At 38.4% G+C, this 27656-nt stretch overlaps 1 protein-coding gene across 7 annotated transcripts in view; it reads left to right on the top strand.

Moving 5' to 3' along the window:
• Nucleotides 1-27656, top strand: part of TBL1XR1 (TBL1X receptor 1) — a 116768-nt gene that overhangs the window by 38532 nt on the left and 50580 nt on the right. For 6 of the 7 annotated variants that reach the window (XM_042794014.1, XM_042794006.1, XM_042794024.1 and 3 more), the window contains exon 2: nt 11821-11885. The gene's annotated coding sequence lies outside the window, so the exon portion shown is untranslated. Of the gene's footprint in view, nt 1-11820; nt 11886-23036; nt 23100-27656 lie in introns of all 7 variants that reach the window. The other variant, XM_042794049.1, reaches the window with a different exon arrangement.

Genomic DNA, 27656 nt, shown 5'->3' with positions numbered 1-27656 from the left:
TTATCTGATCTGGTAAACAGTCTCTTCTGAAGTGTGCAGCAGTTTGTAAACCTTGGTTGTTACTATTTGTGGGCTGACGGAAGATACATCATTATTGGGCTGCCAAGTTCTATACGTTTATTACATAGCGCTATATGGGTTCTGTGTATGTATCAGATAGTGCTAAATACATCATACTGTTCCATTTTAAAATCCCGCCGCTGCTTTTGAAAAACATGGCAAAAAGCATGCTCGACAGGCATGCTTAAAAAAAGGGGAGGGCGAAGAAAAACCCTTGACTAGGTGTGACTGAAATAATATCTACTGTGTGCTGTTTGGAGATGAACCAGACCCTGATATTTGACATGTCTGACACTGAGGGGAAATACTTTTGCTAGGTGGAGTATTTTTGACAAGCGTGTTTGTTTGATATTCCTCACCCAAGCATTTGTCAGTTGTTTCCTCGGTTAACAAGTGCGTGTTAGCATGATCACAGAATAAAGTAGGAAAGTGTTTCAGCCTCAGATTTGTTCTTCATCAATAAAAAGAACTAAATATCTGCATAATCAAACTGAAAATAGAGACATGGCACTTTTGTTTCACTTTTTAAAAATTTAAAGACATTCATCACTTTTTTTCTTTTTTAAAAATGAAAACCAGGCTAGTCTGTGGATGCTTCAATAAGTCTGTAACAGAGCAGCAAAAAACATGGAAGGAGCAGGTAATTTCAGTGATGGTAGCTATCTAGCATATCTTATTAAAGTGTGGGTAAATTTCTGTCTTTCACAAGTTGGAAGATTAAAGAAGTTTTTTTTTCCCAAAGACCAAGACTTAGAGAACTTGTGTCTCAGTTACTTTCTCTGATAAGTCTAGCAGATCACACTGATAAATGTGAATTGATTTAAAAAAAAAAAAAAAAAAAAAGCCCCAAACCCACCCTTTTCATGAAGTCCTGATGGCAGTTGTGGAGAATTCTGCAGGCAACCACAGAGGCAGAATTCTGTAAATGAAATTCCCAACTGGTGAAATCCTATCTTCAGCCTATTCCAGGTTGAATAGTGAGATTTGCAGGATGCACAGTTTAGCCAATTTCAAATTCCTGGTGTCAAACAATCAAGATAAGAATCAAAAAGTCAAGAAAGGGAAGGGCCCTGTTAGATCAAACGCTATACACTAGATGTCTCCTTAGGCAGAATTACTCCTTCCAGAGTCCTTACTACTCTTGCTTAAATTAACAGGAGCCCCATAGCATAGGCTGTTTCTCATAACTCTTCTTCAGCTGCATGATTTTGTTTTGGGGAAGTTTTCCCTGGTTATTTAAATGTGTTTCCACCTATACTATCTTCAGCAGATTTATCTAAAGCTTAGATCTTTTCTTGCCCTTGATTTTGCTCCTGTTGAATTGTTGTGTCTCTTCTCCTGGTTGGAGATGCTACTTACCTGTACCTGAGACCTGATCGATTATCAGCTTTCCAAGTTATCAGGTAAACTTTCACTGAGATTAAATAAACATTTAATGCAGAGGGTAGTAACTAGTTCCATTTTTGTACTGATTTTGAAAATGATAAATAACATGCGTGACAAAACTCCTTTTTTTCTGGGATATTTTTGAAGATGGTGAATTTAGTGTCAGTTCTTCAGAATGTTTAAGAAAGCTTAAATTCAAGTCATTCTTGATAGCGTTGACATATCCTTTACAGTTACTATTAGGATATACCCATTAGAGAAAACAAGATGCTATTAACCCTGTTTACAGGGAGCTCTACTGAAGAACGGAAGAGAAAATGAGTGGAAAGGTGAGACACTGAGAATTCTGAGTATTAGTCAGATTACTGTGGAGATAAAATTTGGAAGTTAGTAGCTTCCTGAATTAAAAACTAATATGTAAGAAACGGAGCTCTTTTGTAGGTGTAGGCTTGTGCCGAGGAGTACATATTGGCCCATGCTCTTTCAAAAATAGTCTTGAAATTTAATGTCATTATTGCAACATTTACCATATTAGATGCTCACTTCCCCATTTCACATTTCTAGATGGACACTTTTATAGTTGAACACCTTCAATAACAATGTGTTAAATGTTTTTGTTTATCTTTTTGTTTGGCTGGTATAAGAGTGGTACATAGAAGTGGATACTGACTACCCTATCAAGATGGTAATACAGAAAGGCAGGAAGGTTGGAAACACCATGGGAGACTTAAATTAATCCCATGCAAAGTGTGTGATTGTCATATCAAAATGTAACATAGAGACCAGGTAGCTATTTCAAGCAACAGCTGGTTTAAGGAAAAGTTACAACATGGCAGTGGGGTATACTGAGGTCTGTGGAGTTACAAGAGCCACGGAGAACAGGGGTCAGAGGTTCCTTTTCTCTTACAGGAATGTCAAGTTAAGCTGGTAAGAGGCAGATACATAAAATTGTAAAGAAAGACACAAACTATTATTTTTCCAAGCAGGGAGAAAACCTGTAAAACTGCTTACCAGAAGAGGTAGATGTTAAATGTTTATGGGACTGAAAATGTTAATGGAAGGTAATTCCTCTGAGGTTACTAAACACACAGAAACTAAACAAATTGGGCTCTGAAAAGTCATCTGAGTTGAAAATAGCTGGAGGCTAGGAGAGTATTTAGGGGACTAGATTATGTTGGTGCTGTTTTCACTCTTTGTTTGGGCATCTGCCTTTGGGTCACTGCTGGAGAGAGGGTAATGGGCCGGGGAGCCCTTTGGCCTGATCTGGTATGGCCACTCCTCAGGTCTCATTCAGGTCTCTTACAATTTTGTTTGGATAAAGTCTTTTATCTTGTTTCATTGAAAATACACAGTACTGGGGAACTAACATTAGCAATTTTTTTTTCACTTTTTAAACTGCTTGTAAAGCAGCATAATAGGTTATCTAATCACACTTCCACTTGTTTGTAGGATAAACACCTGTTATATGTTGCTTTGTATATGTAATGCATTAGTTCAAAGGGGCTATAAATTGAGCTATACAGCTGCAGTGACCGTAGGAAATTCAACAGAACATTATTTCCAGTGAAACTGGAATACTGACTTCACTCGTTCTGGCAACAAATTAAGTTTGCGTGGGTTTTTCTGTACCCATTTGCAATTAGGAAAAACATTTTCCTACAGTGGGAAAGCCTAACATAATTGAAATGTTAATTGACATAATGAACAGCATTTTTAGGAAAAGCTTTATTGTATTTGAGAATAGACCACCTAGGGTGGGAGGTACATAGTTTAATAGTTTTAACTGTATAGATGTAGATCAACCCCACTTTACTACTTATGACAGATCTGAATAAGGGCACTCTTAAGTTGTTATCAATTAATCATAGCCTGGTGATGGTCTTTATGTGAGACCTCTTTACTGTAGCTTCATTTCCTGATGCTCATCAGATCCTTTGAATATTCTGTCATTGATGAATCAAATATATTTGTTTTCCTTGATCATGTTTAGGTCCTGTTGTTAAAAACAAACAAAAAAGGTGATGAACAAGCGGCACAATTAGATTAGTCTAATGCTGCTGTTGATTAATGACTTTAATCAATTTATTTAATAAATGCTATACTCCATGACCATACTGCTAAAGTAAATATTTTGCTATGTTTACTTGTATTGTAGGCTGCTTATTCTTTGGAACAGGTTTTGGTGTCTCTTACTCCATGTATAAGTCTAGTATTGATGCAACTATTTCCCTGTTCAATCAGTGTGACAGCCAAACATCGTTTCTAAGCTCTGGTATCTAAATAGTTTGAAAAGACAAGAGAATATTTATATATATATATAGATATATATGTGCTATACAGTTAGTGTCTGTGTTATTTCTGCTATGATTCACATTACCTAGTACATCATTCTGTGTTTGCTGTGAGATTTTTGTGCTGCGGTCCCTATTGTTGTCTAAGGCATCCCTGGAAAGAGAGGTGTATTTTGATGATGGAACTATAGGGCAGTGCTGTACCCACATTTCTTCCCTCTCAGGGATGTTCTCTCTTTCTCTCTTGAGCCAGTTCTGTCCTCTTCTGACCCTGCAGCAAGATGCTTCAGGAGCTGAGTGGCAGAAAACAATTATTTTCCACTTTTTATGGGAAAGGAAGTGATGAGGGCACTCAACTGGCAGTGGGTAGATGGGGGAGGTACCGAGGTCTCCCCAAGCAGTAACAGGTAGGTTTTGGCTAGGATGTGACTTAAGGATAAAACTAAACCAAAGCCTTCAGGTGAGCTACACCCTCTGAGCTCTTACTGACAAGAGGCAGTTTATTTGGAAGTGCTTCTGCTCCTGAAGTTTTTAGCCGCTGCCGCAGGGAGGGCTTACCTGCTCCTGAAGCAGGAAACTTGCCCTGGTAATGAGAGACAGAGTTGTTTTTTTTTTTTGCTATACCCCAGTCTGCAGTTTGTCACAGTTCAGTAGTTGCTCTGTTAGAATAAGTTGTCTATTTAGCAGGGATGGCTGGACAAGGAGTGCATGAATGATAGCAACCCTCTTTAGCTAGGATTTAACTCCTTGTGAGCCAGAGTCCTCATATAACGCTGCAAAATTTACCCTGCTAGAGAAATGATGGGAGCATGAGAAGGGAAGAAACAGGAGGGTTTGTAGGGAAGATGATATTGTCTACTGGTGGTAGGGTGTGGAGGTAAGAAAAAAGGAAAAATTTCTTGTGCGTTGCTTGGTCTTGAGCAACTTGAACTGCTGCTTAATCACAGGATTTACCTGTTAGACAGATCTTAATCTGTAGGTTATTTGTGAAAATATGACCAAGACACAGAATTTGTATAGAAAGGTGGTACTGCTTTGTGTGAGTATATTATGCACCAAATGTCACTCAGTTTTGAAAAATTCCTGGGGAAATGAGAGGGGAGTGTAAGCAGAAGTGCAGCAGCTTTTGATGAGCAGTATTTTTGGAAAAAATATTTAATTATTCCTTGATACATTTAATGAATGATTTCAGGGCAGTCAGTGTTACCTTTTTTGGCAGTGTGAGAAGCTTAGTTTTTCTCTGGCTTTGCACAAAATAATAATAGTCATAATAATTTCAGGAAGAATCTGGAACGCATTATAAACACCTTATTTTACTGGAGCTGCATCCCAGGAACATCTGGAGTATATGAGCCCAAGCTCCATCACAAACTTTACTTTTCACCTCTGGTATGACTATTAAGTTTTCAGATGAATGTTTTCATACGTATGGATTTTTAAGTGCTTTTGAGTATTAAAAGTAACTCATAATTTTGAGGGCCATATTAAAAGAATTCTTGCATCTCGATTCTTCTGACTGTGCTATTACTTTTACATGTCCAATATCACAAGTGAGGTGGATTTTTTTGAACATTTTGGTATACATTTGTTTTCAAACCATATACTTTGCTGCAAGGGCAAATATCCTGCAAGGTGCTCCTGCAGAAGGTAGACAGAAGGCAACCAGGCTTCCAAACGTACTCTCAGGTAGGAGGAGAGCCACAACTTGCACAACTCTGGGTGCACGCTGATGTTCAGGGTCAGTGGCCACAGCGGGACTTCTTGAGCCCGTTGACATCAAACTGTCTGCAAACACCGTATCTTGCAGCAGAACCCAAGTCCTGCTGCCTTGGCTAAACGTCCTCTGCAGCTCATTAGCTTGGCTTGACAAAAATGTAGATCGAGCTTTTACCCTGAAAGAATGCCCTGTTTGACTTCTGGCTGCCGGGAAAGATAAGGGTGACAGTGGTACTGATATTGAGGGAAACACAGACAGGGCTTGAATGGTGGTTACATTTGTTAGGGTTGAAAATAACACAATATTGTTATGCCCTCTTGTTATTTTTGGAGATTTCCTTATTTAAACATTTTGAGCCCAGGTCCAAATGTGGTGTCTACTTAAAGCATGTATCCCGCCTCCCAAAGCATAAGACAGAATTTTAATGGATTTGATAAATTAAGCTCTTTAAGAAACATGTACACTTGTGCTTTTGCCCCACTGTAATGATTTCTGATGTTTGCCATAATCTAGACTGGTTCTTCTGCAAGGCCCACCGTTAATCCCAAAGCAGAGGAATATCTTCTGAATATCTAAAAACACAGACAAGGAGGGCATCATTAGCAGAAGCTGGTAAAGGGAAAAAAGTATTTTTTCCCAGGGAAATAGTTTGATCTTTGTTCCACATCCCCAAATTGGAGATCAATTTAAAAGTCCTGGTAACCTTGCAGCTATCGGTTCCCTACAAACACATTGCCATGTTGATAAAAGCAGGTGCCTGCCTCTGTTCAGCTGTGAAGGCTCATCTGAGTTAACGGGCTCTGCATTGTGAAGGGAAGGGCTGTCACTGAGCAGTGTGGCTGAGTCTATTTGGCAAGCTGGAGCAGGCTGAATTAGCATCATAGGAAATATGGCTTTTCCTACTTTGAGGACAGGGAATGGAAAAAAATATTCTGATTCATCCTTTTTTTTTTTTTTTTTAAAGTGGTGTATTTTGTTTGTGTCTTGGTTCAGTTTTAGGTACGTAATTGAAATCTGTAATAAAGTTACTGAGAATAACAAAATGGCCCCTAAGTGCTATACCTCAGATTACTTTTTTTTAAACATAAGGAAAGGGTTGGGTTTTTTTTTCCCCTTTCAATTTGAGGTGAGTTTGCTGAGAGCACCCAATTTGACAGGCTGTTATTCTCAGTCTTTTCTCTAATTAATCTTGCAGTGATGGATTTAAATGTAAAACTCAGTTCTAGAATAAAACCACAAAAAATTATTAATATGCTACTGTTGTTATCAATAGTTATCATGTCCACTATTTTCAGAAAACAAACAAGCAACACAAATTAGAAACTATCTTGAATTTACATAGGTGGGCCCCCATCCTAGATGTAGCATTCTGTGAAGGTGGGATTTTGTGACTAGTCTAGTGGCAGTAGTCCCTTCACGTAACACTCAGCACTTTGAGTAATAACTGTTTAGATTCTTTCAGGCTAGACTGGATTTAACTTCATTCTCTAGGATCCTTTAACTTTCAGTTTATGTGAATTGGGTGACTTACTAATGAATTTCATTTAAATGCCTTGCAAGTAAAATCGTGCTGCAGCATAGCTCGCGTTCCCTCCTTCCCCAGTGATACCAACTGATTGGTCTTGACAAGATTACTCTGGTGCATTATGTGTATTTAATAGACCTGGCTAAGATGGTTTCCCCTCCAGCAATTTAGCTTCCTTTCCTTTCAGTGGGCTATAAGCTATTTTCTGTGATTGCCTTAATTTTTGACTTTGATAGAAATTGGTGTTTAAACTTGTGTATAAGCTGCTACAATATTCTTTCGCTCTGGTCTGGCTTTTCCTATGTTTCTCATTGCACAGTGAATCCTGTTTCTGTGCACTTGTGAAGAGTGGTTCCCATGTCCGGATGATCTTTTCTCCAGAATAGTGTTGTGTACTTACCTAGTTCTTTTTCTTCATCCCTTCAGATACCCTGTTTTGTTTTAATAGTTGGTTCGCATATGTCTGTAGACGTACAGGTGCTAGGTATATGAAAGATATTTCTGAAGTGTGGAAAGCTGTGCAACTTTCATGTGATACAAATAAATATGATAATAATTTCTTCTTTGAAACATCCAGAAAGTTACTTTGCGTCAGGTTTTTTCATGTTTCTGATGTAATAAAGACCTAAAGATAGAACAGAAATTAGGAAATAAAGATTTCTCAATTGACAGAGGAAAAAGCCATTTGAGATAGAGTTTAGGAATATAGGTGGGTATGTCTCTGGGCGGGTCTCGGATACTTTGAGTGTTCCCTGTTGAGGCTTCTTGTAAAACGCACTTGGTGATCACCCCCCTCCATCCATGCATACTGCCGTGCTGTGCTGTTGCTGTGCTTCTTGAGTGGAGTGTTGGTGGAGTTTGTGTAAGTTATTTTGTCACTAAGAACCCTATTGCTACCAACTAGTTGCAGGTAATGACGGTTTTTAATGCTGTCCTGTGTGTGGTCCTGATTTTTTTTTTTTTTTTTCCCCACTCATACATACTTGTTTCTCTTGAAATTTTTGAGTTGGTATTTATATCAGTTCAGCTTCTCTGTTAGAACTGAAAAGCAGATGTTATTGTCGAAGTGCTGAATTGTTTAAAAAAATTGCCATGCATTGCTGTGGAACTGTGATTAAAAGAAATAACTTTTGATTTTCTCTGTTTATGTTCCAAGCACGGCAGTGCTAGAATCACCGCTAGTTTTGTATATGCCTATTAACCAAATGAAAGGAAGGATTCAATGGAGTGATTACTTTTCAATTTAGGCTTTTAAAACTATTGTCTGATGCTTTTTGCAGCCTAGTTACTGAAGGGAATATCCAGGATTTAGTTATTTTTAATTCTGTTTTGATTGGGATGCTCTTTCCAGATACTGAATCCAGATAAAAGCAGGATACTGGAAGAGAATTTAGAAGAAAAGATACTGTGTCCTTAGAAGGCTTTTGTAATTCACAAAGCACAACATCTAATGACTAAATTTGTCGTTAAAGCTCAAATATAACCAGAATCTCAGAAAGTAGTATAAACAGTGCGATCCTAAGGGGATTAGCAGAAAAACATGAGTGCACAGGTTCACATGAGGAACAGAAGTGATTCAAAGCTCATGCAGAAAATATTGTTTTAGCCATAGCATGAACCCAGTGTAATTCCTTGTGTAATGGATGGGTAGGAAAAAATAGCATAAATTATGGTGTTTCTAGAAGAAAATGGTTAACCATTTTTGTAAATGGCTTCTAGAGAAATCCTTGTTTTGAACTGATTATGTTAGGAAACAGGTGAGGAATAATGTCAGTGTACATCTGCGCTATGTGTTTATAACCAGATTTGTCACTGTGCAGTGCCAGGGTTGTTTTTATCTGTGGTTTTGTCTTTGTACCACACGATTATTACTTGGTTGATAACAGCAGCCCAATCTGTGCTAGCAGCATGGACTGGTATTTGCTTTTTTGGTAGCTGGTTTGGCGTGTTAGTTTTGGCCCTGCCGATGGGAACTGCCTGCCTCGTGCAACCTGTTTGCCTGGACCTTTTTGCCACCTTTGCATGCAAGCAGGTTTCTAGAATTTATGCCTTCAGGTGCTGCTGCTGCTGCTCTGTGCACGGCAGCGGGACGCTCTTCCCGAGGAGATGATGTTGGGTGTTGCACCGAGTGTTCGGGTGGCGTGTCATGGGACGACACGGGCATCAGGCGCGTCGTTCTTGTGCAGAAAAACCTGGTGTGGACAAAGCTGGGAGTGCTGGCTGGGAACAGGTCGGTACGCACGCAGCACCATCTTACTTCTTTTAAAGTCGAGGGGAGCAATAGTCAGTCGATGCTGAAGGCATTAGTCATCAGTCAGTGGTCAACCACCCAGACCCTCCAAGATGAAGGATCCAAACTCACAAGCTACTGTGCGTTCCTCAGGTGTGCTTTATCAACATCAAGGGCATCTGGTGGATTATTTTTAAATGTCACATAGTGTAACTGTTACTACACCTGGTCACCTGTTTAAATCACTGTAACAGCTTGGTATATAAAGGCAAGAGATAGTCTAAAATCAATAAATTATAGCTGTCACCTTCATTCTTTCAAGGTACATGCCAAAATGACAAAGTCCAACAGGATAAACTGTGAAAGAAAAAAGCTGCTGATGAGGCGTTTGTACTCAGTATTTGATTCTGAAGGAGGACATCACAGAGTTTTCTAAATATTTACGTGTTATTTCAAGCGCCCTTATTTAAAACTGGAGCCTACAACCAATTAACATGAGTGAGGAATGAAGCAGAGTCGGCGAACCCTTTCTTTTCTCATTCCATGCTCTCTTGAGTCTTTGCTTCCAGCTTCTTTCCGTGTCACTGCCCTGTTTAGATATAAAGCAAAGGACAAGAAGTCTCTTCCACAGATCAGACGGAAAGGTTTCCCTCGCTGGCTTCAATGATAAGTACTGCACTCAGAAGATTGCACAAGGGCAAAGGGGTGTTGGAAAGAGACAGTCTGGGCAGTGTATACTGAAGAAAGCCTTTTTTTCATTGAAGAAAATGGTTTATGTTTGTGCAATCATCCTTTTATTTACGTTTACCGTGTTCCTTCCCAAGTGAAGTAACCCCAACCAAGCATCACCCTCAGAATGGGGCAGCAGAGCCCTCCTCTGCCTTTCTCTGCACACAGCTTTTATAATGATTTAGGTTGTTCTCAAAAGAATATTGGTTGGTTGGTGTTTTGTTCTGTTTTTAAGGAAAACTCTTGTTATAAGCAAGTAATGGTTTTTTTTTATGGGTCTGTTGAGTGAGGTGATAAAGCTTTCTCTTCTCTGCCGGTCTGTAGCTCTGGTTGTGGAAAAAACCCACAGACTTTCTGGGTAGATCTGCATAGGAAACAATGCCACTTGAGGAGAGGAGTTTTCCTCAGCCTATTTACATAATTTCTGAGGCACCAGTATAACTGAGCAAGGAAATGAGCATGTTTGCAAATTCTTTCAATGCCCAGCATTCCTGCATTCTTTATCATCCTCTGCATCGCCTCTTGCTTGCACTGTGAAGGTTACGTTTCTGCCTGCCGTGGTGGTGGGTCTCCTAAAAATAAAATAAGCCCAACTGCAGCTCTTTTCTTTTTCTGGCTGGGTCCAAGAATGGCTTTATAATAAACCATTTCCTATTGGCTGAGCTTGAAAATTGCATGGGAGAACTTTGTGTTGATCACAAGTCCCCAAAATTAGTTCTTCTTTACTCATAGTGAAGTTTTTGAACATGGTTTACAGATGCTTTGTAAATAGTTTAATCTAAAAATATTCTGATAATACTTTTAGTCGCTCATGTCCATGGGTGTCCCTCTTTGAGTGGGCAATTAGATTATTTCCTGAAGAAGAATAGTCTGGCAACTACTTGTATGGAGACCAATCACTCAGAAATATTAGTGTCAATAAAAATTGTTTGTCATGACTGAATAAAAATGGATGTTATAGTGGATAGAATTAACACATATTTGGACATCAAAATGTTTTTGTTTGTACTTAACTATTTTACTGTTAGATAAATAAAATTATTATTTATATGTAAAGAAAACTACTAAAATGTAGGAGAGTATGGATTTTTCTTTTTAATTTTTGGTTTTCAAAGATGGGAAGGACTGCCAGCAACTAGTATGAGCTGTTTTTTTTTTTACTTACTGAGGTTACTGCAGGAGTTGATAACTATCTGGGTGCATAAGCACACCTGGAGTTATTTAGGGCAATATGAGTTAGGAAAACAGTTTTTTTTGTTTTTTTTTTTTTTTTTTTTTTTTTTTTTTCCTCCTGCTTCGTAGTGGATGTAACCATTTTGGAAGTCAAACCGCTGGAATGTTGATTTTTGTTTGGGGCTTTTCAGAGTGTTTAGAAGTCAGTAGCTGAGGTTTATTTCCAGAAGAAATTTGGCATGGGCAGAAGATACTGTAAGCTGCCTACTTTGTGTAGTTAACTTCCTGAAGCTTTTTCTGGAGAGCTAAGGCAAAATCCAGACACGGGGATTTTTATACACGGGTTGTTTTGTTTGTGTGTGTTCCTGCTGAATGGGTGCGACTGTGTGGAGGTCTGACGGTGTAAGTATTCATTCAAGAGGCTTATTTGTTCAAAGGTCTGTGTTTCAGGCTCCCCGCAGAAGCAGTGTGTGTGATGTGGGTAGCGACAGGATATATGCAAAACCCCAGCTCTGCATGCTCCTCCGTGCCAATCGCTGCTGCTCTAGGCTGTACACAAATTCAGTGGTAATCACTCAGCTCCTTCAACAGAGTAGGCTGCAAGAGCCGTGAAGGCCCATACTTGATAATGTTTTATTCTGTTAACACCACCGTTTTCAAAATAATAAATATTAATGTTTCTTATTTTGTCTCCTTATTTCCTTGTCAGCATCACCCTTCTGTGGCAAGAGGCACCTGAAAGGAAAACTTCCGCATATCAATGCACTGCCAATGGTAAGTACCTTTTTAACTGACTAAAGGTGGTGTGGTCGCTTCCTGCAGATGTACTGTAAGCCATCTTGTATTGCAAATAGTATTTTTAGAATAACTACTTTTTAGGACACAAGTGGATTATCTTATTTTTTTTTAAGAAATGTCTAGACCGTTATTCAGTTTGATAAAATATTAAAGTTGTATCTCGATCTTTACCCCGTGGACAGTAGGGCAGCATGTTAATTTTGAAGTGAGAAGTGTGACTTGACAGTAACGGAGCTCATCCTGTTGGTGACTGGTTTTGCTTCCTCTCTGGTCCAGGAGCCTGTTTGGGGCAAGCTGAGCCCAGTGCTCTGTTGCCCTCACTTGGGTGTTCTCTGCAGTTTGTTTCAGTACTTACAGCTTCTCCTGTAAAAAGACCTATGCTGTGCCAGGTGTATTTTGCTTCAACACATTTAATGATGTAAGACTAGTGAAGCTAAAATCTTAGCTCCGGTAGAAAGGGGTTTGGTTGATGCAATTTTCTTACTCCACCTCTGGAGTATTACTCAGTGTTACAGACTGCTAGAAGTTGGTATTTGCAGGCTGTCCTTATGGTTTATGTATGCTTCCTGATGGTTGTGCAGATGGAAGTGGAGGCCAGGTGTGAAGAAGAGGACTGGAATTTACTGCTTCAGCTTTGATCAAATAATCTTTTTTTCAGAAGTTTTGGTGTCTTGTGTTGTCAGAGTTGAGGTGTACAGGCATGGTAATTGCAGCATTAGCCTTAAGAAATAAATGCATAAAGTGCCAGCCCAAGTTTTGTATTTCGAGCATCTCTAGATCATTGCGCTCAGTACAGGAGTTAAAGGATAGTATTTCTAACTACTAGCTTTGAAAACTCAGTTTGGGATCTGAGAACTGACCTGGGTTCCTTTGGTTTGCATATGGGCATGGATCTAAAGAATATGTAAATAAATTATAGCTTCACTTTTACCTTTGCAACTCCACTGTCTTTGTGAGCAAAATGACACTCCAAGAGGGTTGCTTGGATGTAACTGCTTTACTTTGAAACATAGTAAGTAATTCTGTTGACTCTCAAAGACATCATGCTGTGAATGTAATGCAGCATACATTTGGCACTAAGTAAAGTGAATATAACTCTGAAATCAGAAGATCTGCACCAAGTGGGTATGTCATTTAATAGCCTGATGTTTAGGCTCAGAGTTGATATGTGTAAAGTTTATATTGATTTGGGATTAATTTCAGCTGGTGGGAATGGATTTGTTGAGTGAGAAGGCATTGTTTTCACCTGGTCACTTAGCCTGGTATTTTAACTTTCCAAAACTGAAACTAGCATTGCTCTCAGCCTTTTCTATCATTGCTAAATTTTCGCTGTTGTTGATGATATTTTTCCAAGAAAAAGCTACTCTTATTTCTCTTTATTTTGTATTAGTTGAGCATGTTTTTAGTTATGAATTAAAATACAGGTCTCTGTTACTGCTTCTCTTAAAAACATGACTCATTCCATATTAACCTAGTCCTTATACTTCATAAAACTTTAAACTACTGAGAGACTGTACTTAAAATGTTACTGCATTTTGTCCTAATTTTCCCTCTACAAATTATATTAGAAATTCAGAATTGCACAGTCTCCAGGGCATGCTAGTTGTTACAGTGATCATAAAACATACTCAACTGTTACTTGTAGTGAAGTGAAATACTCCCCACTCTTTTCTAAGGACTGCTTTACATTGTTATATTTTATTTTTCTAGAGATTTCTAAACAATTACTCACCTCTTAATTAACTTTGAAATAGTTTGAATGTAGATTTAATAGACAAGCTAGACACATTCTTCATCATCTCAAAGGTATGGGCCAGAGGTTGATCTGAAGAAAGCAGCACATTGTTCTCCTAAACAGGGCTTGGTTTAACTTGGCTACCCATGTTCAATACATAAATTTGAATCAGAAATTTCTGATTCCCTTGAGAAATGATACTAGCATTTTTGATCAGTTCTTAAATCATGATTGTCAGTTGCATTTCCTAGTACTTAAAAAAAAAAAAAAAAAAAGGTAAACCACAGAAGTTACACATCCTCTTTTGTTTTTTCTTTCTTTTCTATTTAAAAGGTAATTAAAAGATGCTTATTTTTTGCATCATGTATGATATATTAGCTGATAACGAAATAGGGTAAAATATCAGTTACTTGTTAAAAACATATTGTAATTGTTGGCATTTTTTTTTTAATAAAATATTCATATTGTGATATAGCCTGGTGAAAGAGAGTATGTCTGTGTTCAGCTGGTGTGAGTTCTCCTTCCCATTCTTCCAGTCAACTGTAATGTTCCTCAGAGTCTCAAAGGAAAGATCCAAAGGCTTTACAAAAAAGGCCTGGTGAGTGAAGGAAAATTAGTGTCTAATGCTACTTTTTCTAGGATTTCAAAGGTTCATTTAGAGGCTGATAGCTGCGTACTTAATCCATGATCACAAGGATTAATGAATGTGTTGGAAATAAAACTCGAAATTCCTGGACCTTTGGCCTAAGCAAAAGATCATGTCAGGATTTCCACAAAGGCTTTAGCAAATCAATTTTCTTGTTACGTGATAGAACAGGTAGCTTACCTGAGAGAGATTTTTCCATCATACCTTTCAAGGCTTCTCTTGTGAGTTTTAGAAGCAGAGCAGTTTGCCTCTCTGTCTTCTACAAGTCATTGAGGCACGCCTGCCTTTTTGTTTTTGTGTGTGCATAAATACGTGTGCCAGTATATGGGTGTGCTTGTGTGTGCATATAGTTATATGCACATATATGTGTGTCTAAGTATATAAAAAGGAGTGTGCAAAACCCAGGAACTTACAGAAAACTGGGAGGTACCAGTTTGTGACACATATGACAGCTTGCTGTGATGGATTTCATTTTGCAGGAAGTAATCAAAAAGGGCTGTGAAAGAATTGAGCAAGACAGGCAACATGGTGGCCTTGCAAGAGGCATCCTGAAAAATGCTGTGCCTGAGTTCTCTGACCCCCTCTTTCACTACATGGTTAGTTTGACAAAGATCAACACGCTGATCAGTTAAAAAGGTGTCCTGCTGGAGAGAATAGAGGATGTTATTTATTACAGGCTGACACTGCCAAAGTCTTAGGATAGCAGTGAGCACAAAGTTACTTAGTCTCCAGGAAAGCAGGGTGGTCGACAGCTAAGTCATGTCCTTGTAGTCTAGAGACCTAGAACTGGAGGAGTGGGGTTTGGTATGGAAGCTCTGCCTCTGCTGGCACCTGCCAGGGGCAGTGGGAGGTCCATGCCACTAGCTCCAGGGTTTGCGCTGGAATTGCAAAATTGACTGTTTCAACAGGAGCTGAATGTCATCTCACAACTATAAGTATATATGAAAGAGTATCTGCAGGTGAGCAGACCTTTCAAAGGTGGTAGAGTTGAAGGTTGGTTTTCATTACACTGAGAAGAGGGACCTCTCGAGTTTATGAAACTTGGCAGTACTTAAGATGTTGGCTGCAAGAGACATGAATAATTACTTCAAAATAAATAACCCTGCAAGACTAATGCCCTTATTCTTCAAATACATACACATGTGCATACATGTAACTTCAAGTGTAGGAATAGTTCTTTTGAGATATGAATAAGGAGTACTCGTGTGCATAAAGCTAACCAAGCTTGAAAGCGATTTCAACGGTAGGGCCTAAAAGTGTTCAGAAAATTTATTATTGAGGCTGTTGGTTGTACAGTTTATGGAGTACAACTTTAAAAGGAAAATAAAATATGTATTTCTAGTAGCTCCTGAAATAGTCTAAATGACAACATGAAATTTTGGACTGTTCTGCTCATTCTAAAATCAGTGGATGCTGTTATCAATGAAGGAAAGTGAAGTATTTTGTCTGATAATTGGTTACAGCTGAACAATTATATTTTAGAGTGTTCATCCCTAAATTCTATTTATTGGATCAGCATGAATTAGCTGATCTAGTGGTATATGTACTGAAGAGGAAGAGCTAATAATACGATACAGAAGAAAAATTGTGTGGTGTTGCATGGTGCATACTGTGATAAGCATTTAAAATTTTATGTACTACTGCATTCTGATCCATTTTTTGAAGATTTTTTTTTATTTTCTGTTTTTACAGAAAGCAAATTAAATACACTAGTAAGATCCCTCTCTGATGAAGAGGGAAAACACCCCTTGCCTCCTTTTTCTACCATCAGTTAAAGTTCACTACAGAATGAGTCAACTGAAAGGGAAACTACTGCCCTTAAAAATTTCATGAAGTGGTGGCTCTTTTTTGAAGTAGCATTTGTCAGAGAACTTTCTCTGCTGATTCTCTAAGCGTTTTACAGTTCAGAGATAAGCTTTGACTGAGAATTCTCGGTAGAATCATAAATATGTAATTATCTAAGCAGCCGGGATATGTAGCCCCTGGCAAGTGCCCAGTGCAGTGAAATCACAAGAGCAAAGGGAACTGGGCCAGTATCTCAAACTAGGGGAACGTCCTCTGAAACAGGATGAGGGCCGTTGCTGTTCCTTGCCTATTGCCATTCCTAGGTTTTAAATCTTAAATGTACATGAAAAGAGGCTGTTTCTGCTGCAGTAGGTTGTCTTATGTTACAGCTTTTTTACTCTTGTGGTTTTTTTTCCTCGTTGCCTTCTTCACCTCCACTGCCTTGGGTTTATTCTGTCTTTACTACTTTATACTGGTTTTGCTTGAATAGTTAATAGCAGTAGTAGTGCAGCTAGCATTAGGTTATATCTTACTTGATCAGCATGCCATCTGCTTTAGAGGAGAGGGAGATTTTATGTTTCTGTTGTGGGTTCACTGCCATATGCCTGTGCTGAAGTCGCGTAACCTGAAATGACCCTTTTCCTGCTCTATTATAAGAAAGAATTAGAAATACAGTGTTAAATGTTCTTGACAGTGACTAAGTTGGTTGCATATTAAAAAATTAAACTGGATATTAAGTGTACGTGAAGTAAGATGTTGAGAAAACCTAAGGACGGGCTTTTTTGTGTCCAAGCTCATGAGTGTTACCATCTGGAGAAGAGCAAGGCTTATTTCACAGAAGACCATGCTGATGTGTCCCTTGTATCATCAGGTCTTGGTCCTGGTTTCCATCTTGTCAACAGAAAGTTGATATTAGTTCAAGTCAACAAAAGTAAAAGCTGCCCTTGGTTTTGGTGGTGTTGATGCTGGGAGATAGTGCATATTGCTGCAGAACAGGAAGTCTGTAGGCTGGGGGGAATGATACTGAATCTAGTGATTTTTATTTACTTGGGAGAACTAAGACCTGCTGGCCACCAAAGACCAGGGGACCTTGTAGATACCAGATCTGGAAGCCTGTAACATGCCAAGTCTTTAGTTCACCATATGAATAGAAATAAAGATCATAATCACTGGGTTAGTACACCCATATTTGTAAATAAAGGTCATGTGTGGTGTTCTTACTGTGATTTAATGAACAAATAAAAAAAACTATTTAAGACAAGGGATCTGAGTCCTCTCGGGGTTGATATTGAGCGTATGTATGTAGGATCAACATCCATAAGTTTAATATTCGCACAAGTGGAGGGTATTGATGTCAGATGTGAGCCATAGTTGGAATACTCGTCCTCATTAATGATATTAATGAAATCTTCCCCTTTAATTTAATTTCTTTTGGCTGTAGAGAGACCATATTTTATTATGGTCTTTGTGTGTTTTAAAAATCTTTATCATGTGTTCAGGTGTTATCTGTTTCGAAAAAAAAAAAAAAAAAAAAGAGAAAAGAAACCCAGTAGCATAAATTAAGTTCAAGTCCATTATAACAATATGAAAAGGAGAGGACTTTAAAAAAGGGATAAACTGGCAAATGAGCTTTTACAAGATCAGCCATTTAACTCCCTTGTAAGCATGTTTTCTCTATTAGCACAGTCAACACTTTTTGTGAAAACAGCCATGCACTTCTGGTAAAGAGAATACAGTAAGTCAAATAACATGCATATATGATGGACCATGAAGAAGTGATTTTAAGTGTGTTCTAATAAATGAGAATCTAGAATAAAGTCAGTGGTGGTTAAAACTAATAGAAGGCAGATCAAACATCAGAGTGATTTCTTTTTTCATGAATAAAAGAAACACATTTAAAACTATCAGGTACATAACATACAAATTAAGGGGGAAAATAGTTGGTCAAAGGTTAAAGAGGGAATGAAAACACAAGTTTTATGGTCACAAGATCAAATGAGGCATTAGTTAATTTTCCTTTTTTTTTGGTGCAGTTCAGCAGGAGTTCAAGTAATTCAGCTGAGTGATTGAACTGGAACAGAAAAGAGTGCCAGAAAAACTGATTGCTAATAACATAAACAGAAAAAATAATCAAATGAACTTAAAACTTGATGTCAGCATTTTACATTAAAATGCATTTGAAAAGGCTGGAATTCCATCCTAGTTGCATGGAACCTGATTTACATAGAAAACAAATTTATAACAGCTGTTCTTGCAACAATTGATAAATTATTCTACTACTGAGCCATCAGAATGGGTTTAACCAAGAAGTGACTGAGGCACAGAAGACGTTTTCTGCAGGCTGACCATGTGGGAAATGGGAAATAACCTGAGGAGTAGGTAAGAGTATTTGAACCCAAGGAAACACTGAGGAGGTGACTGTTAATTACATAAATTGCAAATGGAAACAGCATTAGAGATGCTGGGGTTTTACTCTAAATAGAAGATACAACACAAGTTATTATTTCCTACTGTTGGCACCTCTGAGGTGATGTGCTGCTCTCTAGGCAAGATCATTACCGCCTCTTCTCCTACAGATTTCATGCTTTTTACGATAAGCGAGTAACTAGTATGCTTATGAATGTGAATGCAGCTTAGAACACATTGTTGGCATACCTTTCCACTAGCCTAATTTCTAGTTTCTATTTAACTTTTTCTAAAAACAAAATCCTTTTGTACTGAATAATTCAATTTTGGTTATTACTAAGATATTTTCAATGCTGTTGCAGTTTACTAGACTCCTGGTTGAAAGTCTGCCCCAGTCAGCAGGCAGGACTCTTGCATGTGCTAGTTTTTGGCTCACGCTGGAAGCCGTGGTGAATAGACTGTAGTAGAACAAAGTTGCTTTCATTGACCCATCCAGTTTTGTTCCACCATTTTCTTTGCCAAAGCTGACTAAAGTTTCTCAGCATATCTACCTCTTCGTAGCCAACAGGAACAAGCACTGCCTCTCTTTGTTATTTATTCCCACCTGCTGATGTTGTCTCTATGGTGGTCCATGTATTTCAATAGAATTTCCTTTTTCTCTTAATGCAAGCTAAATAAACTACCGATATTTGTCTTGCCACTAAGACTGTGTCATGGCAGTTTCAGGGATTACCCCATTCAGGTTGACAGTACCCCTTGGATTGCTGCTGTTAATGCTTCTCATTTTCATTGGACTCCTTTTCGGTCATCTGCAGCTGGATGTGGATTGTAGCACATCTGGAAGAAGAATGAGTGTTACATGGTGTAGCATAACTGTGATCCTCTGAAGTACCTTAGTTCTAACATCCCACTGTCTGGAGGTCACAGGAGCTCTGGCTTTGCATTGGGAAGGAACTGAGGCAGGGTTGTTACTCTATTTTTTGTGCATGTGTGTATATATACTTATAATTACAATAGACATGACTTAAGCACACAGGCTTCGTGGACACCTATAGTATGATAAGTGTTGTCTTTCTTTCATACAGTTGTTAATTTTTTGTTTTAGACAAAATACACCAGAGCTAATCTGTCTAGACTGTGGTATATGATGCTTGATCCAGCAATGCATCGGAAATGATTCGTTAAAATATTGATGAAATGTTGTAGAAGAATTGCGAGGTGAATAGGGAGCATGGTAAAGGGAGGTCACATCATTTTGTGCTCTCAGGGGATGTGCTGTGCCCAAAAGGAAGTTAGGTGTCTTAAGAATTGCTCTTGGGCTGACTTCAGTGTATCCACTAATGAACCAAAAGTAGGAGCGTTGCAATAAAATTTGCCAGTGACTTAAAGTTGGCAGGTACTGTCAGTATGCACAAAGAACAGAATATCCTACAGGAAGAGCTGGATGATCTTTAGGATTTGGGTGGAAAATGTAGACTAAAACTTTGTAGCACACGATGCTTGGTTGTGCACTACTGGATAGATGTGAATTTTTTCCTAACCTGGGTGCTCATCTCGTGAAAATGACAGAGGAATGGAAAGACTTGAGTATATTAGCCAGTAAAATCAAAGGATATTCACTAGTACCCTGCAGCTCTGAAAAATATACTCCTAAGGTCTGTGAGGTGAATTGGTACATGATGGTAGAAACAGGAGTGTTAATGCTGCTCATGTGCAAGGCAGCACTGCTAAATCCCAGTGTGTAGCACTGGACTAGACTGGTAGACCACGTTCAAGAAGGGTGAATATGAAGTGGAGCAGGAGAGGACTATGGAAATGTTGAAGGAGGAGCTGAGTCTGTCTCCCAAGAGGACACTTTGAGGTTGGTTGGTTTCTCCCAGTAGAGTGAAGTCTGAAGGGGATATAATTACTTTCTCTAAATATATGAGGGGTTGATAAAGCCTTGAGTGAATACAACTATTTTCGGTGTTAGATTGAAGACAGCACCAGGACAAGAAGAAATGGCAAGGAGTATATTCAGGTTGGAAATTAGAAAAAAGATCTCATCCATCAGGGGAGTAAGATTTTTGGGATGATTTTCCCATAATATAATGGGAGGCAAAATAGCCTTGTTTTGAGATGGACACTTGTCAATACAAACTGGGCTCAAGAGGGGAGCCCGGTAGTCTCCATAACAAGCACAGTTTGTTGAGGGATAACAGGTTTTGTCTTTGAAAGATGAGAAAGTTTAATTTCGTGTAACCTGCAGAAAACATCAATGATCTTTCAGCTGTGTTCTGTTTTGCCAGATTAGCAAGTTTGAAGTGTATAGAAGTAAATCACACCCTTCTGTTAGGGACATGGGACAAAAACTGCCACCTGGGAGAAAACATCATAATGAATACAAACATTATAGTTCAGCAAATTCAGAAGCACTAAATAGTTCTTGGACTTGTTTTTTTTTTGTCTGATTTGGAGAACAGTTTTCATTGTTATGTAAATGCCTTCAAATTTATGCTTTGAAAAGGAATGTTACATGCATAAATTCTGAAGCCTTTCAAAGAGAACTCATGGCACCCATGCATAGAAAACCTATGGAAAAAATATTTGTTTGGGGTTCTGCTCTTTTTACCCCAGGATTGATCTTGGACTTTTTGCACAGTGCTCGAGTGGAGAAACATCAGCAAAGGCAAAGCTTGTGCAGAGTGTTACTAGAAGTGCCAATTTACAGCTGAAGTGGGTGACATCTACTTAAAAAGATTTCAACTATGCAAGACTCATAAGTTAGGAAAACCAGTGCTTGCTTTTGAAGAAAAATCATTGCAGCTTAAGCAAAGTTAATTGTTCCAGATATTTTTGTGACTTACAACTCATACAGTGGAAAATCTGCAGTGGTTTGTAGGCAAGGTGCCTTGGGTAGGGAAAGGAGCTTGGAGATCCCAGGAGATCTGGGTCAGAGAAAACATGCTTGCTTCCTTATTCTCCTGCCCTGGCAGCATGTCACTTGTGCTTGGAACAGTGCTACCTCCCTGGGAATCTTCCAGTGGAAAATGAATGCATGTTAGAGTGGTTATATATATTAAAAAAAAAAAAAAAAAAAAAGATAAATTGAGCCCTGCCTCAGATAATTTCATCTGGCTACAGCCATGAAAATTGCCTAGAGGTCAACTAAAAAGGGACTGTTTGGGAAAAGATGTGGGTGAAACTTGACTGCGTGCTGAGAAGTGTTCGTAGCCCTTCCTTGCATGGTTTCTGGGAGCTGAGTGTCACTTAGGACAATTTGGAAGGTAATGCCATGGCTTGTTTACACAAACAACTTGCTGCGCACTGTGTTATGCTAGTACGCTGTTACCGCGTGCATGGTTTTAGTGTATTTGAAGAGCAATTTTGTGGCTATCTCAAATTTAAATTCAGTGTGTTACACAGTGCCTCTGCTATCATATGTTAAAATCCTGTGATAAGACTGCTATAAATAGGAAGCTTAGTTGAAGAATTGGGTGGGGGAAACACTTATATTCCTTAAGTATAGCGGATTTGTCGAAAGGTAGAGCATTCCCTGACTGGTTGTGTATTCCTAGAAGAATTTTATGATAGACATCTTGGGTTAAATGAAAAGAGCAGTGCTGTCAGAAAGCAGGAATATACTGAAAGGGGGAAGGGGACAATTGTTTCTGTAGCAATAGGTGAATGCCAAAAAATCCTTCAAAATGGAGCATTTTTAAGATGGATTTTTGTTTTTTTTTTCTCCTGTACTAAGTTGCAATCAGAGAAGCAACTGTAAGATCTCTAAAACGTGGACTTCACTGTAGGAAATGCATATATTTATCACTTCTAACCAAATCTAGGCAAGCTGCATGGATTTTTTAGTAACACCTAGAAAAATCATTTGTCTTGAGAATCTTCATTCAGCAAATATTTAGTAGATTTAAGAAAGAATCCTAGACAGGCAGAAGTGCATGTGTAACGTTTTGCCTCACACTAGGATAATGGCTGCAAGTTTCTAGAGCTTCAGCTGTTTAATAAGGCATTCCCTAACTCAGCCCAGCAGCCTGAGCCAAGAACAGAAAAAGTGTTCCCGTGATGCTTTTTCCTTTCCTTTTTCAGCCTGTTCCCTCAAAACACTTCCCTGCTCACTAGGCTCTAATCTAGCTCAGTGCCTGTATTTCTGCTGCATTCGTTGGGGCTGAGCAAGGACGTGTCTGTAGAAGACTGTTTGCTATATGGTTAGAAAATAAGCGAAATAACATTCTCTCACTACTAGCTATATATAGATTGTTTTTTCCAAACACAGAATAAACTTGTTACTTAGCTTTATTTTTTTTTTTAACATAAACCAAGGGCTAGCATTTAATCCTTATTCAGCACTACAGATATTTAATTTCACTGACCAGAGAAGTTACTGAATTTAGATAAAGATGGCAATATTCAACACTGTGTTTATCCTAACTCAGAAACAACTAGCACTTTCAAGAATAACTGGGAAAACTATGTTACATCTCAGCACTTCCATTATCTTTGAAGACTCTTCAGTGTTTCGTGCCTTCCACAAAGAGGAATTTTTTTTTTTTGGTAACAGGGTGTGCTAGGAGGACAGAATCAGCAGCAGCAGTGATGCAGACTATCTGGAGGACCTTGGTTGGTAAGAAAGAGAAGATGATGGTCTAAGGAAAATATATTAAAACAACAAAAGTCCTGCACAGGAGATTATTTTGTTGTTTGTCGACATTTTACTTTTATGTTGCTTATTGACCTTGTCTGGTTAGATTACAATCTCTTCAGCACAGTAACAAAGTTTTACATGTTTATGCAACGTTAGCACAATGGGGCCCTCATCTTGAAAAAGGGCCTTTTGGATGCTGCTGTTATGCAAATAAATAGTGGTAATAATAATGTTCATAATGCTTAGTTTTAGTTGTTGTGAAGGTTCCTTGAGCAAGAAGAGAGGTGCCTGAAATGGAACAGAAAAATTTTAGGTGAAATGAGTAAAATCCCCGTGATTTGTTGCATGTGGTTTTTTTTTTTTTAATTTTGTGTGTTTTGTAGATCTTTTTGTACCGCTTCATTTTAGCCAAGTGTGTATAACCACATCAGAGTTATCAACGCGCATTGTGATTTATGCTTGAACAGTGAAGATGATGACTACCCGAGGCTTTTTGGTTTTATATCATCTTGGCCGTGCAGCCTTGTAATTCACTGGCTGTCTGTTTTGCGGTGCAGAGAAGTGATATAAACTCTGCACATAGACTCATTTGGCTTTTCCTTCTCTACAAGTCAATGAAGCACAGCTGCGTGGGTTGCCACCCACTCCCCTGCATGCATACCTGCTCATTTTCCTCAGAGGCACTGATTTGTAGTAGCCTTGTTTTTTTTCTCAGGTTTCAGTGTTACAGACGGAGTTGAGGAGCAGGGTTAATGGGGATGAATTTGGTTACGTATGGCTATGCTGTGAAAAACGCAGCTTATTTGTGTCTAGACATTGGGTCAGGTATTAATTGCATTGTTGGATGTAGCTAGCGTGTGAATAGTTTGCTTCTCGATATAAAAGGGAACAAAAATAGATCTGCTATTATCTTTTCTAGCATTTATAAAAACATATTGTGTATGTATACATGTAAAGTGCAATAGGTCTAGAAAGCCCTACAAACCCTTAACTACTTTCAAGTGCTCTCAGTTTTCTTCTTGACAAAATGAGCTCCCCCACCCCAATAATACACATTCTGGCATATCTACAGCGAACCTCTTTCTCATCTGAGTGTTCCTATTCTGAGTAGGCAGACAAGTTTACTTCACTTGAGGCAGAAAACAACATTTTTGGTATATTTTTAATAACATTTATGAGAGTCTAGCAGCCTTAGGAGCTGAAGTTAAAGTCCATGATCACTTCACAGTGCTGCCTCATTCTTCTGCCTCTGACTGCCTTCCATAGCCCGAATCATGCTTTTATTCTCAACTTTATCCACAGAGGTTGTATAAGTAAACAACCATTTCTGCTTTTCTTGCTATACTGCATGGGGTCATCGGACTTGGCTCTCTTCTTAACTGCAATTCATGTGAAGGATATGATGGCAAAGGTTTCTGTGGTTATATAATATTCAGTTGTAATAATTTAAATTCAGTTAATATATTAACTGAATGAAGTTGGGTAAAGTCAGTGGAAAGGCAGCTTCCCTGGTATCTTTGAGGGGGGGAATGCTTTTACCAGGGGATGCACCTAGATTTATTGTGAAGTCTGTGGTTTGTCTGCTTCCACAGGGAACCTGTGGAATATGCAATAATCATCTGAAGACATAGTACTTACAAATGGGCGTTCATATATCAGCAGTAGGGGTTAAATGTCTGTTACTGGCTTGTTCTTTTTCTGTGGTTTGAAGAAGTTTTTGTTGTGGATTTTTTGAGTGGTCTCTATGAGCCAGGACTTCCCAGAAAACCACTTGCCTTCATCTCCATAATGTATCCAAAACTCTCAATTCTATCCCTATTTCTACTAAGATTAATTAAACCATAAAAATCATGTCAAATGTCCATCCCTCTGTAATGCCAGCTTTGCCTAAGATAAGTGTAACTAAAAAATAATATACAATTGAAAATGAAGCTTTCCTTCTGCTGATAGTATTTTAATGTTTTAAGATAAACTGTTGCAGTAAACTGATTTGCAATAGGAGAAAAATCAAGACACACACACTAGGTCTTGACTTGGTGCTGGTTTGTTATAAAGCAAGCGGTGTGAGATCAATTGCAGCGTAGCAGCTACGGAGGCAAACTTGCTTATTGATAATTGGGCTCCAGTTTTTATTCATAGCTATAAGACATGGATCCCCACAGCCATAGCCTGAATGAAATTTGCTGATAGTGGAGACTTTCACTTAGCTGGTCAAGACCACCTTAATCCTGAAAACTTTTAAATGATCTCTTCAAGGTTTAAATATTTTCAGCATATGTAAAGAGAAAGCCCAGCGAGGGATGGATGGGACCACATTAATCTTTTCTTTCTTATCTCCTTTTAAAGTACCTCGCAGCTTTCTTGCTTACATGTGTGACAGTTACTTGAAAAAATAAAATGTACAATGGACATAAAAATATCCCATGTGATGAAAGTGGCTTTGGATCCCAGCTGGCTTCAAATTTGTTTCCTCTTGCAGGTCATGATTCCTTTCCTCAATTTTGACTCCTCTAGTTTTCAATAGTTATAGTGTTAATGTGAATTTTAAGATAAAAAGAAAATCTAAGAAATGGAAAAACATAGACAATCCTGTTCCCAGACAGCAAATGATGGTTTTACTAATTCGGTACTCTCTTCACTCCCCATGGATTTAAAGGTGAATCGGCAGCATGCAGAATTAGTTGCAGCTACAATTGATTTCTTTGTACAAATACTTTGATATGCATAAATACATGAGAAATTAAACAGCTGGCAGAGGGCCCTTAGTTTTGTGCAAATCTTAAGGCTAGGAGGATGATTATTTTTTTTTTATTTTTATTTTTTACAAGAATAAAAGAGCTAGCTGTAGAAGGAAGTTCTGTAAAAGGTGTTATTAGGAGTGTGCTCCTGCAAGCTGGTGGAAAGTGATGTGATGTTATACCAAGAGGAAGGATGAGCCGCAGTGATTACTGTTTCTCTTCAAGTCTATCTTTCAGACATTTATGAGTATTCCAAATTAATCTGCTTTAAAACTGTGAAATAGACTATTATCCACCAAAATGTGAGCACAGGTCACCTGTTGTTGAGAAGATGGTATTCCTTAGTACTAAGTTTGTTTAGAGAACTGTTTATATATTTTTTTTCTCTATTTCTGTTTCTTCTCTATAGCAGACATACTCGAAACAGAGTCCTGCTTCTCTCTCAGCAGAAGGCTTGAGGCAATTTAGTGTGTATTGCTAGGGTTTCTCCTGCCAGCTCTCCATCTTCAGTGAACCTCTGCAGGATGCTCTTTTTTTCTGCTTTTTCTGCAGATAGTGTCAGGAGTCTGGAGACAGAAAGGGAGGAGAACTGTTTTCAAGGCAAATCACAAAACACATACCAGAAGAAAATTCAGTGTAATAGGCCATATTCTTTAAAAATATAACTCACTGCAGTGACTTTTGACCTCCTCTGAAATCCCCAATATGGTCTAGTTTTGCCGGAGAAATCCTGAATTGTATCGTTGGCAAAAGCTGCAGAGAAGGTGCATCCTGTGCTGATTGTACTTTTGTACTTGGTTTGTCCGTGATAGAAGAGAAGCTGGAGAGGCCACAGAGCGACCTCAGCATTTCAGTAGGTAGCCATATATAAAGTGTGTTTTTCCATCTCGATGAGCTGGTAATCACCAGGGGACTTGGTCTGGACCCAGTGTGGTTTTGTGCCGGGCATGTCATGCATGTACATACACCTTCCCCCACTGATTGATAAGATATATTGTTAGAGAGGTTGTTTCCCTTTTGTTGGCAACTCTTATGTACGAATACAGCCTAAAGATGTTGTATTGCATTTCATGGTGTGTTGCTTGTAGTACTAGCAATCAAAGCTAGCCTCTGAATGGGAAATAATGAAATCAGAACCAAGAATTTCTTTACCATCTCCTGGATGCTCACTCCTCTCACCATAAATGCTGCACAGGCCCTTTTTAGAGCTGTGCTAGTGTCTGACCCAGCTTCATTCCAGTGAATTACTTAACACTAGTTTACTGGTTGGTTGGTTGGTTGTTTTTTTTTTTTTTTCCCTTTCTCTCTGCATAGACTTCTATATGGAAAAATGTTTGTACCAGCTCATGTGATGTAATAAAGACTCTTAAAATGTAATAGGATTTTTGTATGTATAGTTGCCTATAATGAAAGCTAGGTGTTAATTTGGGAAGGCACACAATAGGGGTATTATAATTTAGCAGTGCCTGACATGTCTCTCAAAACTCAAAGTAGGTTGTACTATAAATATAGTCTCTTGTTTTGCAATTGACATTTTGCTAGTGGGTGGCTAATTTGAAGGGAAATAGACCAGAGATCTAATATTAATAACTAATTAATAGTTATGTGGATATTTTAAGTCTATTTTCCTGCTTATTTATAGGCATATATTATTAATATATGCTGTGTATCCTTCTTTGCATATATGCTTAATTCTGAAACTTTTGCTTCAGGAACATTCACGCTTATGTGCCTTTGCAATCAAAAGCTTGAAAGCAAAGTTGGTTGTATTTCTCAAAATCACTTTCTAAGGATGATG

Source organism: Tyto alba, unplaced genomic scaffold (assembly GCF_018691265.1).
Source record: "Tyto alba isolate M040663 unplaced genomic scaffold, T.alba_DEE_v4.0 Super-Scaffold_10, whole genome shotgun sequence".
Taxonomy (NCBI): domain Eukaryota; kingdom Metazoa; phylum Chordata; class Aves; order Strigiformes; family Tytonidae; genus Tyto; species Tyto alba.
Note: the sequence above shows the minus strand (reverse complement) of the source record. Positions and strands in the feature narration are given on the sequence as shown.